The 12937-nt window shown below is 28.5% G+C and overlaps 1 long non-coding RNA gene across 1 annotated transcript in view; it reads right to left on the reverse strand.

The window, feature by feature from the left end:
* Positions 1-12937, reverse strand: part of LOC141164274 (uncharacterized) — a 272067-nt gene that overhangs the window by 155836 nt on the left and 103294 nt on the right. The gene's annotated exons all lie outside the window — the stretch shown is intronic.

Below are 12937 nucleotides of genomic sequence, written 5' to 3' on the forward strand. Positions count from 1 at the left end.
ATATCTATGGGATGTATATAGGATGTATATAGTATATCTATGGGATGTATATAGTATATCTATGGGATGTATATAGTATATATATGGGATGTATATAGTATATCTATGGGATGTATATAGGATGTATATAGTATATCTATGGGATGTATATAGTATATCTAAGGGATGTATATGGGATGTATATAGTATATCTATGGGATGTATATAGTATATATATAGGATGTATATAGTATATCTATGGGATGTATATAGTATATCTAAGGGATGTATATGGGATGTATATAGTATATCTATGGGATGTATATAGTATATCTATGGGATGTATATAGGATGTATATAGTATATCTATGGGATGTATATAGTATATATATAGGATGTATATAGTATATCTATGGGATGTATATAGTATATCTAAGGGATGTATATGGGATGTATATAGTATATCTATGGGATGTATATAGTATATCTATGGGATGTATATAGGATGTATATAGTATATCTATGGGATGTATATAGGATGTATATAGTATATCTATGGGATGTATATGGGATGTATATAGTATATCTATGGGATGTATATAGTATATCTATGGGGTGTATATAGGATGTATATAGTATATCTATGGGTTGTATATAGAATGTATATAGTATATCTATGGGATGTATGTAGGATGTATATAGTATATCAATGGGATGTATATAATATAGCTATGGGATGTATATAGTATATTTATGGGATGTATATGGGATGTATATAGTATATCTATGGGATGTATATAGTATATCTATGGGATGTATATAGTATATCTATGGGATGTATATAGGATGTATATAGTATATCTATGGGGTGTATATAGGATGTATACAGTATATCTATGGGGTGTATATGGGATGTATATAGTATATCTATGGGATGTATATGGGATGTATATGGGATGTATATAGTATATCTATGGGATGTATATAGGATGTATATAGTATATCTATGGGGTGTATATAGGATGTATATAGTATATCTATGGGATGTATATAGGATGTATACAGTATATCTATGGGGTGTATATGGGATGTATATAGTATATCTATGGGATGTATATGGGATGTATATAGTATATCTATGGGATGTATATGGGATGTATATAGGATGTATATAGTATATCTATGGGATGTATATAGGATGTATATAGTATATCTATGGGATGTATATGGGATGTATATAGTATATCTATGGGATGTATATAGTATATCTATGGGATGTATATAGGATATATATATAGTATATCTATGGGATGTATATAGGATGTATATAGTATATCTATGGAATGTATATGGGATGTATATAGTATATCTATGGGATGTATATAGGATATCTATGGGATGTATATAGGATATATATAGTATATCTATGGGATGTATATAGGATGTATATAGTATATCTATGGGATGTATATGGGATGTATATACTATATCTATGGGATGTATATAGTATATCTATGGGATGTATATAGGATATATATAGTATATCTATGGGGTGTATATAGTATATCTATGGGGTGTATATAGGATGTATATAGTATATCTATGGGATGTATATAGGATGTATATAGTATATCTATGGGATGTATATAGTATATCTATGGGATGTACATGGGATGTATATAGTGTATCTATGGGATGTATATAGTATATCTATGGGGTGTATATAGGATGTATATAGTATATCTATGGGGTGTATATAAGATGTATATAGTATATCTATGGGATGTATATAGGATGTATATAGTATATCTATGGGGTGTATATAGGATGTATATAGTATATCTATGGGATGTATATAGTATATCTATGGGATGTACATGGGATGTATATAGTGTATCTATGGGATGTATATGGGATGTATATAGTATATCTATGGGATGTATATAGTATATCTATGGGATGTATATAGGATGTATATAGTATATCTATGGGATGTATATAGGATGTATATAGTATATCTATGGGATGTATATAGTATATCTATGGGATGTATATAGTATATCTATGGGATGTATATAGGATGTATATAGTATATCTATGGGGTGTATATAGGATGTATATAGTGTATCTATGGGATGTATATAGTATATCTATGGGATGTATATAGGATGTATATAGTATATCTATGGGATGTATATAGGATGTATATAGTATATCTATGGGATGTATATGGGATGTATATAGTATATCTATGGGGTGTATAAAGGATGTATATAGTATATCTATGGGGTGTATATGGGATGTATATAATATATCTATGGGATGTATATAGTATATCTATGGGATGTATATAGGATGTATATAGTATATCTATGGGGTGTATATAGTATATATATGGGATGTATATAGTATATCTATGGGATGTATATAGTATATATATGGGATGTATGTAGTATATCTATGGGATGTATATAGTATATCTATGGGATGTATATAGTATATATATGGGATGTATATAGTATATCTATGGTATGTATATAGGATGTATATAGTATATCTATGGGATGTATATAGAATATATATGGGATGTATATAGTATATCTATGGGATGTATATAGGATGTATATAGTATATCTATGGGATGTATATAGTATATCTATGGGATGTATATAGTATATCTATGGGATGTATATAGGATGTATATAGTATATCTATGGGATGTATATAGTATATCTATGGGATGTATATAGTATATATATAGGATGTATATAGTATATCTATGGGATGTATATAGTATATCTATGGGATGTATATAGGATGTATATAGTATATCTATGGGATGTATATAGTATATCTATGGGGTGTATATAGGATGTTTATAGTATATCTATGGGTTGTATATAGGATGTATATAGTATATCTATGGGGTGTATATAGGATGTATATAGTATACCATGGGATGTATATGGGATGTATATAGTATATCTATGGGATGTACATGGGATGTATATAGTGTATCTATGGGATGTATATAGGATGTATATAGTATATCTATGGGGTGTATATAGGATGTATATAGTATATCTATGGGATGTATATAGTATATCTATGGAATGTATATAGGATGTATATAGTATATCTATGGGGTGTATATAGGATGTATATAGTATACCATGGGATGTATATGGGATGTATATAGTATATCTATGGGATGTACATGGGATGTATATAGTGTATCTATGGGATGTATATGGGATGTATATAGTATATCTATGGGATGTATATGGGATGTATATAGTATATCTATGGGGTGTATATAGGATGTATACAGTATATCTATGGGGTGTATATGGGATGTATATAGTATATCTATGGGATGTATATGGGATGTATATAGTATATCTATGGGATGTATATGGGATATATATAGTATATCTATGGGATGTATATAGGATGTATATAGTATATCTATGGGATGTATATAGGATGTATATAGTATATCTATGGGATGTATATGGGATGTATATAGTATATCTATGGGATGTATATAGTATATCTATGGGATGTATATAGGATATATATATAGTATATCTATGGGATGTATATAGGATGTATATAGTATATCTATGGAATGTATATGGGATGTATATAGTATATCTATGGGATGTATATAGGATATCTATGGGATGTATATAGGATATATATAGTATATCTATGGGATGTATATAGGATGTATATAGTATATCTATGGGATGTATATGGGATGTATATACTATATCTATGGGATGTATATAGTATATCTATGGGATGTATATAGGATATATATAGTATATCTATGGGGTGTATATAGTATATCTATGCGGTGTATATAGGATGTATATAGAATGTATATAGTATATCTATGGGATGTATATAGTATATCTATGGGATGTACATGGGATGTATATAGTGTATCTATGGGATGTATATAGTATATCTATGGGGTGTATATAGGATGTATATAGTATATCTATGGGGTGTATATAAGATGTATATAGTATATCTATGGGATGTATATAGGATGTATATAGTATATCTATGGGGTGTATATAGGATGTATATAGTATATCTATGGGATGTATATAGTATATCTATGGGATGTACATGGGATGTATATAGTGTATCTATGGGATGTATATAGTATATCTATGGGATGTATATAGTATATCTATGGGATGTATATAGGATGTATATAGTATATCTATGGGATGTATATAGGATGTATATAGTATATCTATGGGATGTATATAGTATATCTATGGGATGTATATAGGATGTATATAGTATATCTATGGGATGTATATAGGATGTATATAGTATATCTATGGGGTGTATATAGGATGTATATAGTGTATCTATGGGATGTATATAGTATATCTATGGGATGTATATAGTATATCTATGGGATGTATATAGGATGTATATAGTATATATATGGGATGTATATAGGATGTATATAGTATATCTATGGGATGTATATAGGATGTATATAGTATATCTATGGGATGTATATAGTATATCTATGGGATGTATATAGGATGTATATAGTATATCTATGGGATGTATATAGTATATCTATGGGGTGTATATAGGATGTATATAGTATATCTATGGGATGTATATAGGACGTATATAGTATATCTATGGGATGTATATAGTATATCTATGGGATGTTTATAGTATATCTATGGGATGTATATGGGATGTATATAGTATATCTATGGGATGTATATGGGATGTATATAGTATATCTATGGGATGTACATGGGATGTATATAGTGTATCTATGGGATGTATATAGTATATCTATGGGATGTATATAGGATGTATATAGTATATCTATTGGATGTATATAGTATATCTATGGGATGTATATGGGATGTATATAGTATATCTATGGGATGTATATAGTATATCTATGGGGTGTATATAGGATGTATATAGTATATCTATGGGATGTATATAGGACGTATATAGTATATCTATGGGATGTATATAGTATATCTATGGGGTGTATATAGGATGTATATAGTATATCTATGGGATGTATATAGGATGTATATAGTATATCTATGGGATGTATATAGTATATCTATGGGGTGTATATAGGATGTATATAGTATATCTATGGGATGTATATAGTATATCTATGGGATGTATATAGGATGTATATAGTATATCTATGGGATGTATATAGTATATCTATGGGGTGTATATAGGATGTATATAGTATATCTATGGGATGTATATAGGACGTATATAGTATATCTATGGGATGTATATGGGATGTATATAGTATATCTATGGGATATTTATAGTATATCTATGGGATGTATATAGGATGTATATAGTATATCTATGGGATGTATATAGTATATCTATGGGATGTATATGGGATATATATAGTATATGTATGGGATGTACATGGGATGTATATAGTGTATCTATGGGATGTATATAGTATATCTATGGGATGTATATAGGATGTATATAGTATATCTATGGGGTGTATAAAGGATGCATATAGTATATCTATGGGATGTATATGGGATGTATATAGTATATTTATGGGATGTATATAGGATGTATATAGTATATCTATGGGATGTATATAGGATGTATATAGTATATCTATGGGGTGTATATAGGATGTATATAGTATATCTATGGGATGTATATAGGATGTATATAGTATATCTATGGGATGTATATAGGATGTATATAGTATATCTATGGGGTGTATAAAGGATGTATATAGTCTATCTATGGGATATATATAGTATATCTATGGGATGTATATAGGATGTATATAGTATATCTATGGGATGTATATAGGATGTATATAGTATATCTATGGGGTGAATAAAGGATGTATATAGTCTATGAGATGTATATAGTATATCTATGGGATGTATATAGGATATATATAGTATATCTATGGGGTGTATAAAGGATGTATATAGTATATCTATGGGATGTATATAGGATGTATATAGTATATCTATGGGGTGTATATAGTATATCTATGGGATGTACATGGGATGTATATAGTGTATCTATGGGATGTATATAGTATATCTATGGGATGTATATAGGATGTATATAGTATAGCTATGGGATGTATATGGGATGTATATAGTATATCTATGGGGTGTATAAAGGATGTATATAGTATATCTATGGGATGTATATAGTATATCTATGGGGTGTATATGGGATGTATATAGTATATCTATGGGATGTATATAGGATATATATAGTATATCTATGGGATGTATATGGGATGTATATAGTATATTTATGGGGTGTATAAAGGATGTATATAGTATATCTATGGGGGTGTATATGGGATGTATATAGTATATCTATGGGATGTATATAGTATATCTATGGGATGTATATAGTATATCTATGGGATGTATATAGGATGTATATAGTATATCTATGGGGTGTATATAGTATATATATGGGATGTATATAGTATATCTATGGGATGTATATAGTATATATATGGGATGTATGTAGTATATCTATGGGATGTATATAGTATATCTATGGGATGTATATAGTATATCTATGGGATGTATATAGTATATCTATGGGATGTATATAGGATGTATATAGTATATCTATGGGATGTATATAGAATATATATGGGATGTATATAGTATATCTATGGGATGTATATAGGATGTATATAGTATATCTATGGGATGTATATAGTATATCTATGGGATGTATATAGTATATCTATGGGATGTATATAGTATATCTATGGGATGTATATAGGATGTATATAGTATATCTATGGGATGTATATAGTATATCTAAGGGATGTATATGGGATGTATATAGTATATCTATGGGATGTATATAGTATATATATAGGATGTATATAGTATATCTATGGGATGTATATAGTATATCTAAGGGATGTATATGGGATGTATATAGTATATCTATGGGATGTATATAGTATATCTATGGGATGTATATAGGATGTATATAGTATATCTATGGGATGTATATAGTATATATATGGTATATATATAGGATGTATATAGTATATCTATGGGATGTATATAGTATATCTAAGGGATGTATATGGGATGTATATAGTATATCTATGGGATGTATATAGTATATCTATGGGATGTATATAGGATGTATATAGTATATCTATGGGATGTATATAGGATGTATATAGTATATCTATGGGATGTATATGGGATGTATATAGTATATCTATGGGATGTATATAGTATATCTATGGGGTGTATATAGGATGTATATAGTATATCTATGGGTTGTATATAGAATGTATATAGTATATCTATGGGATGTATGTAGGATGTATATAGTATATCAATGGGATGTATATAATATAGCTATGGGATGTATATAGTATATTTATGGGATGTATATGGGATGTATATAGTATATCTATGGGATGTATATAGTATATCTATGGGATGTATATAGTATATCTATGGGATGTATATAGGATGTATATAGTATATCTATGGGGTGTATATAGGATGTATACAGTATATCTATGGGGTGTATATGGGATGTATATAGTATATCTATGGGATGTATATGGGATGTATATGGGATGTATATGGGATGTATATAGTATATCTATGGGATGTATATAGGATGTATATAGTATATCTATGGGGTGTATATAGGATGTATATAGTATATCTATGGGATGTATATAGGATGTATACAGTATATCTATGGGGTGTATATGGGATGTATATAGTATATCTATGGGATGTATATGGGATGTATATAGTATATCTATGGGATGTATATGGGATGTATATAGGATGTATATAGTATATCTATGGGATGTATATAGGATGTATATAGTATATCTATGGGATGTATATGGGATGTATATAGTATATCTATGGGATGTATATAGTATATCTATGGGATGTATATAGGATATATATATAGTATATCTATGGGATGTATATAGGATGTATATAGTATATCTATGGAATGTATATGGGATGTATATAGTATATCTATGGGATGTATATAGGATATCTATGGGATGTATATAGGATATATATAGTATATCTATGGGATGTATATAGGATGTATATAGTATATCTATGGGATGTATATGGGATGTATATACTATATCTATGGGATGTATATAGTATATCTATGGGATGTATATAGGATATATATAGTATATCTATGGGGTGTATATAGTATATCTATGGGGTGTATATAGGATGTATATAGTATATCTATGGGATGTATATAGGATGTATATAGTATATCTATGGGATGTATATAGTATATCTATGGGATGTACATGGGATGTATATAGTGTATCTATGGGATGTATATAGTATATCTATGGGGTGTATATAGGATGTATATAGTATATCTATGGGGTGTATATAAGATGTATATAGTATATCTATGGGATGTATATAGGATGTATATAGTATATCTATGGGGTGTATATAGGATGTATATAGTATATCTATGGGATGTATATAGTATATCTATGGGATGTACATGGGATGTATATAGTGTATCTATGGGATGTATATGGGATGTATATAGTATATCTATGGGATGTATATAGTATATCTATGGGATGTATATAGGATGTATATAGTATATCTATGGGATGTATATAGGATGTATATAGTATATCTATGGGATGTATATAGTATATCTATGGGATGTATATAGTATATCTATGGGATGTATATAGGATGTATATAGTATATCTATGGGGTGTATATAGGATGTATATAGTGTATCTATGGGATGTATATAGTGTATCTATGGGATGTATATAGTATATCTATGGGATGTATATAGGATGTATATAGTATATCTATGGGATGTATATGGGATGTATATAGTATATCTATGGGGTGTATAAAGGATGTATATAGTATATCTATGGGGTGTATATGGGATGTATATAATATATCTATGGGATGTATATAGTATATCTATGGGATGTATATAGGATGTATATAGTATATCTATGGGGTGTATATAGTATATATATGGGATGTATATAGTATATCTATGGGATGTATATAGTATATATATGGGATGTATGTAGTATATCTATGGGATGTATATAGTATATCTATGGGATGTATATAGTATATATATGGGATGTATATAGTATATCTATGGTATGTATATAGGATGTATATAGTATATCTATGGGATGTATATAGGATGTATATAGTATATCTATGGGATGTATATAGAATATCTATGGGATGTATAAAGTATATCTATGGGATGTATATAGGATGTATATAGTATATCTATGGGATGTATATAGTATATCTATGGGATGTATATAGTATATCTATGGGATGTATATAGGATGTATATAGTATATCTATGGGATGTATATAGTATATCTAAGGGATGTATATGGGATGTATATAGTATATCTATGGGATGTATATAGTATATATATAGGATGTATATAGTATATCTATGGGATGTATATAGTATATCTATGGGATGTATATAGGATGTATATAGTATATCTATGGGATGTATATAGTATATCTATGGGGTGTATATAGGATGTATATAGTATATCTATGGGATGTATATAGGATGTATATAGTATATCTATGGGGTGTATATAGGATGTATACAGTATATCTATGGGGTGTATATGGGATGTATATAGTATATCTATGGGATGTATATGGGATGTATATGGGATGTATATGGGATGTATATAGTATATCTATGGGATGTATATAGGATGTATATAGTATATCTATGGGGTGTATATAGGATGTATATAGTATATCTATGGGATGTATATAGGATGTATACAGTATATCTATGGGGTGTATATGGGATGTATATAGTATATCTATGGGATGTATATGGGATGTATATAGTATATCTATGGGATGTATATGGGATGTATATAGGATGTATATAGTATATCTATGGGATGTATATAGGATGTATATAGTATATCTATGGGATGTATATGGGATGTATATAGTATATCTATGGGATGTATATAGTATATCTATGGGATGTATATAGGATATATATATAGTATATCTATGGGATGTATATAGGATGTATATAGTATATCTATGGAATGTATATGGGATGTATATAGTATATCTATGGGATGTATATAGGATATCTATGGGATGTATATAGGATATATATAGTATATCTATGGGATGTATATAGGATGTATATAGTATATCTATGGGATGTATATGGGATGTATATACTATATCTATGGGATGTATATAGTATATCTATGGGATGTATATAGGATATATATAGTATATCTATGGGGTGTATATAGTATATCTATGGGGTGTATATAGGATGTATATAGTATATCTATGGGATGTATATAGGATGTATATAGTATATCTATGGGATGTATATAGTATATCTATGGGATGTACATGGGATGTATATAGTGTATCTATGGGATGTATATAGTATATCTATGGGGTGTATATAGGATGTATATAGTATATCTATGGGGTGTATATAAGATGTATATAGTATATCTATGGGATGTATATAGGATGTATATAGTATATCTATGGGGTGTATATAGGATGTATATAGTATATCTATGGGATGTATATAGTATATCTATGGGATGTACATGGGATGTATATAGTGTATCTATGGGATGTATATGGGATGTATATAGTATATCTATGGGATGTATATAGTATATCTATGGGATGTATATAGGATGTATATAGTATATCTATGGGATGTATATAGGATGTATATAGTATATCTATGGGATGTATATAGTATATCTATGGGATGTATATAGTATATCTATGGGATGTATATAGGATGTATATAGTATATCTATGGGGTGTATATAGTGTATCTATGGGATGTATATAGTATATCTATGGGATGTATATAGTATATCTATGGGATGTATATAGGATGTATATAGTATATCTATGGGATGTATATGGGATGTATATAGTATATCTATGGGGTGTATAAAGGATGTATATAGTATATCTATGGGGTGTATATGGGATGTATATAATATATCTATGGGATGTATATAGTATATCTATGGGATGTATATAGGATGTATATAGTATATCTATGGGGTGTATATAGTATATATATGGGATGTATATAGTATATCTATGGGATGTATATAGTATATATATGGGATGTATGTAGTATATCTATGGGATGTATATAGTATATCTATGGGATGTATATAGTATATATATGGGATGTATATAGTATATCTATGGTATGTATATAGGATGTATATAGTATATCTATGGGATGTATATAGGATGTATATAGTATATCTATGGGATGTATATAGAATATCTATGGGATGTATAAAGTATATCTATGGGATGTATATAGGATGTATATAGTATATCTATGGGATGTATATAGTATATCTATGGGATGTATATAGTATATCTATGGGATGTATATAGGATGTATATAGTATATCTATGGGATGTATATAGTATATCTAAGGGATGTATATGGGATGTATATAGTATATCTATGGGATGTATATAGTATATATATAGGATGTATATAGTATATCTATGGGATGTATATAGTATATCTATGGGATGTATATAGGATGTATATAGTATATCTATGGGATGTATATAGTATATCTATGGGGTGTATATAGGATGTATATAGTATATCTATGGGTTGTATATAGGATGTATATAGTATATCTATGGGGTGTATATAGGATGTATATAGTATATCTATGGGATGTACATGGGATGTATATAGTGTATCTATGGGATGTATATAGGATGTATATAGTATATCTATGGGGTGTATATAGGATGTATATAGTATATCTATGGGATGTATATAGTATATCTATGGAATGTATATAGGATGTATATAGTATATCTATGGGGTGTATATAGGATGTATATAGTATACCATGGGATGTATATGGGATGTATATAGTATATCTATGGGATGTACATGGGATGTATATAGTGTATCTATGGGATGTATATGGGATGTATATAGTATATCTATGGGATGTATATGGGATGTATATAGTATATCTATGGGGTGTATATAGGATGTATACAGTATATCTATGGGGTGTATATGGGATGTATATAGTATATCTATGGGATGTATATGGGATGTATATAGTATATCTATGGGATGTATATGGGATATATATAGTATATCTATGGGATGTATATAGGATGTATATAGTATATCTATGGGATGTATATAGGATGTATATAGTATATCTATGGGATGTATATAGTATATCTATGGGATGTATATAGTATATCTATGGGATGTATATAGGATATATATATAGTATATCTATGGGATGTATATAGGATGTATATAGTATATCTATGGAATGTATATGGGATGTATATAGTATATCTATGGGATGTATATAGGATATCTATGGGATGTATATAGGATATATATAGTATATCTATGGGATGTATATAGGATGTATATAGTATATCTATGGGATGTATATGGGATGTATATACTATATCTATGGGATGTATATAGTATATCTATGGGATGTATATAGGATATATATAGTATATCTATGGGGTGTATATAGTATATCTATGCGGTGTATATAGGATGTATATAGAATGTATATAGTATATCTATGGGATGTATATAGTATATCTATGGGATGTACATGGGATGTATATAGTGTATCTATGGGATGTATATAGTATATCTATGGGGTGTATATAGGATGTATATAGTATATCTATGGGGTGTATATAAGATGTATATAGTATATCTATGGGATGTATATAGGATGTATATAGTATATCTATGGGGTGTATATAGGATGTATATAGTATATCTATGGGATGTATAT

This window comes from Phyllobates terribilis, unplaced genomic scaffold (genome assembly GCF_046119375.1).
Source record: "Phyllobates terribilis strain yellow unplaced genomic scaffold, ASM4611937v1 Scaffold_10__3_contigs__length_209671492, whole genome shotgun sequence".
Lineage (NCBI taxonomy): Eukaryota > Metazoa > Chordata > Amphibia > Anura > Dendrobatidae > Phyllobates > Phyllobates terribilis.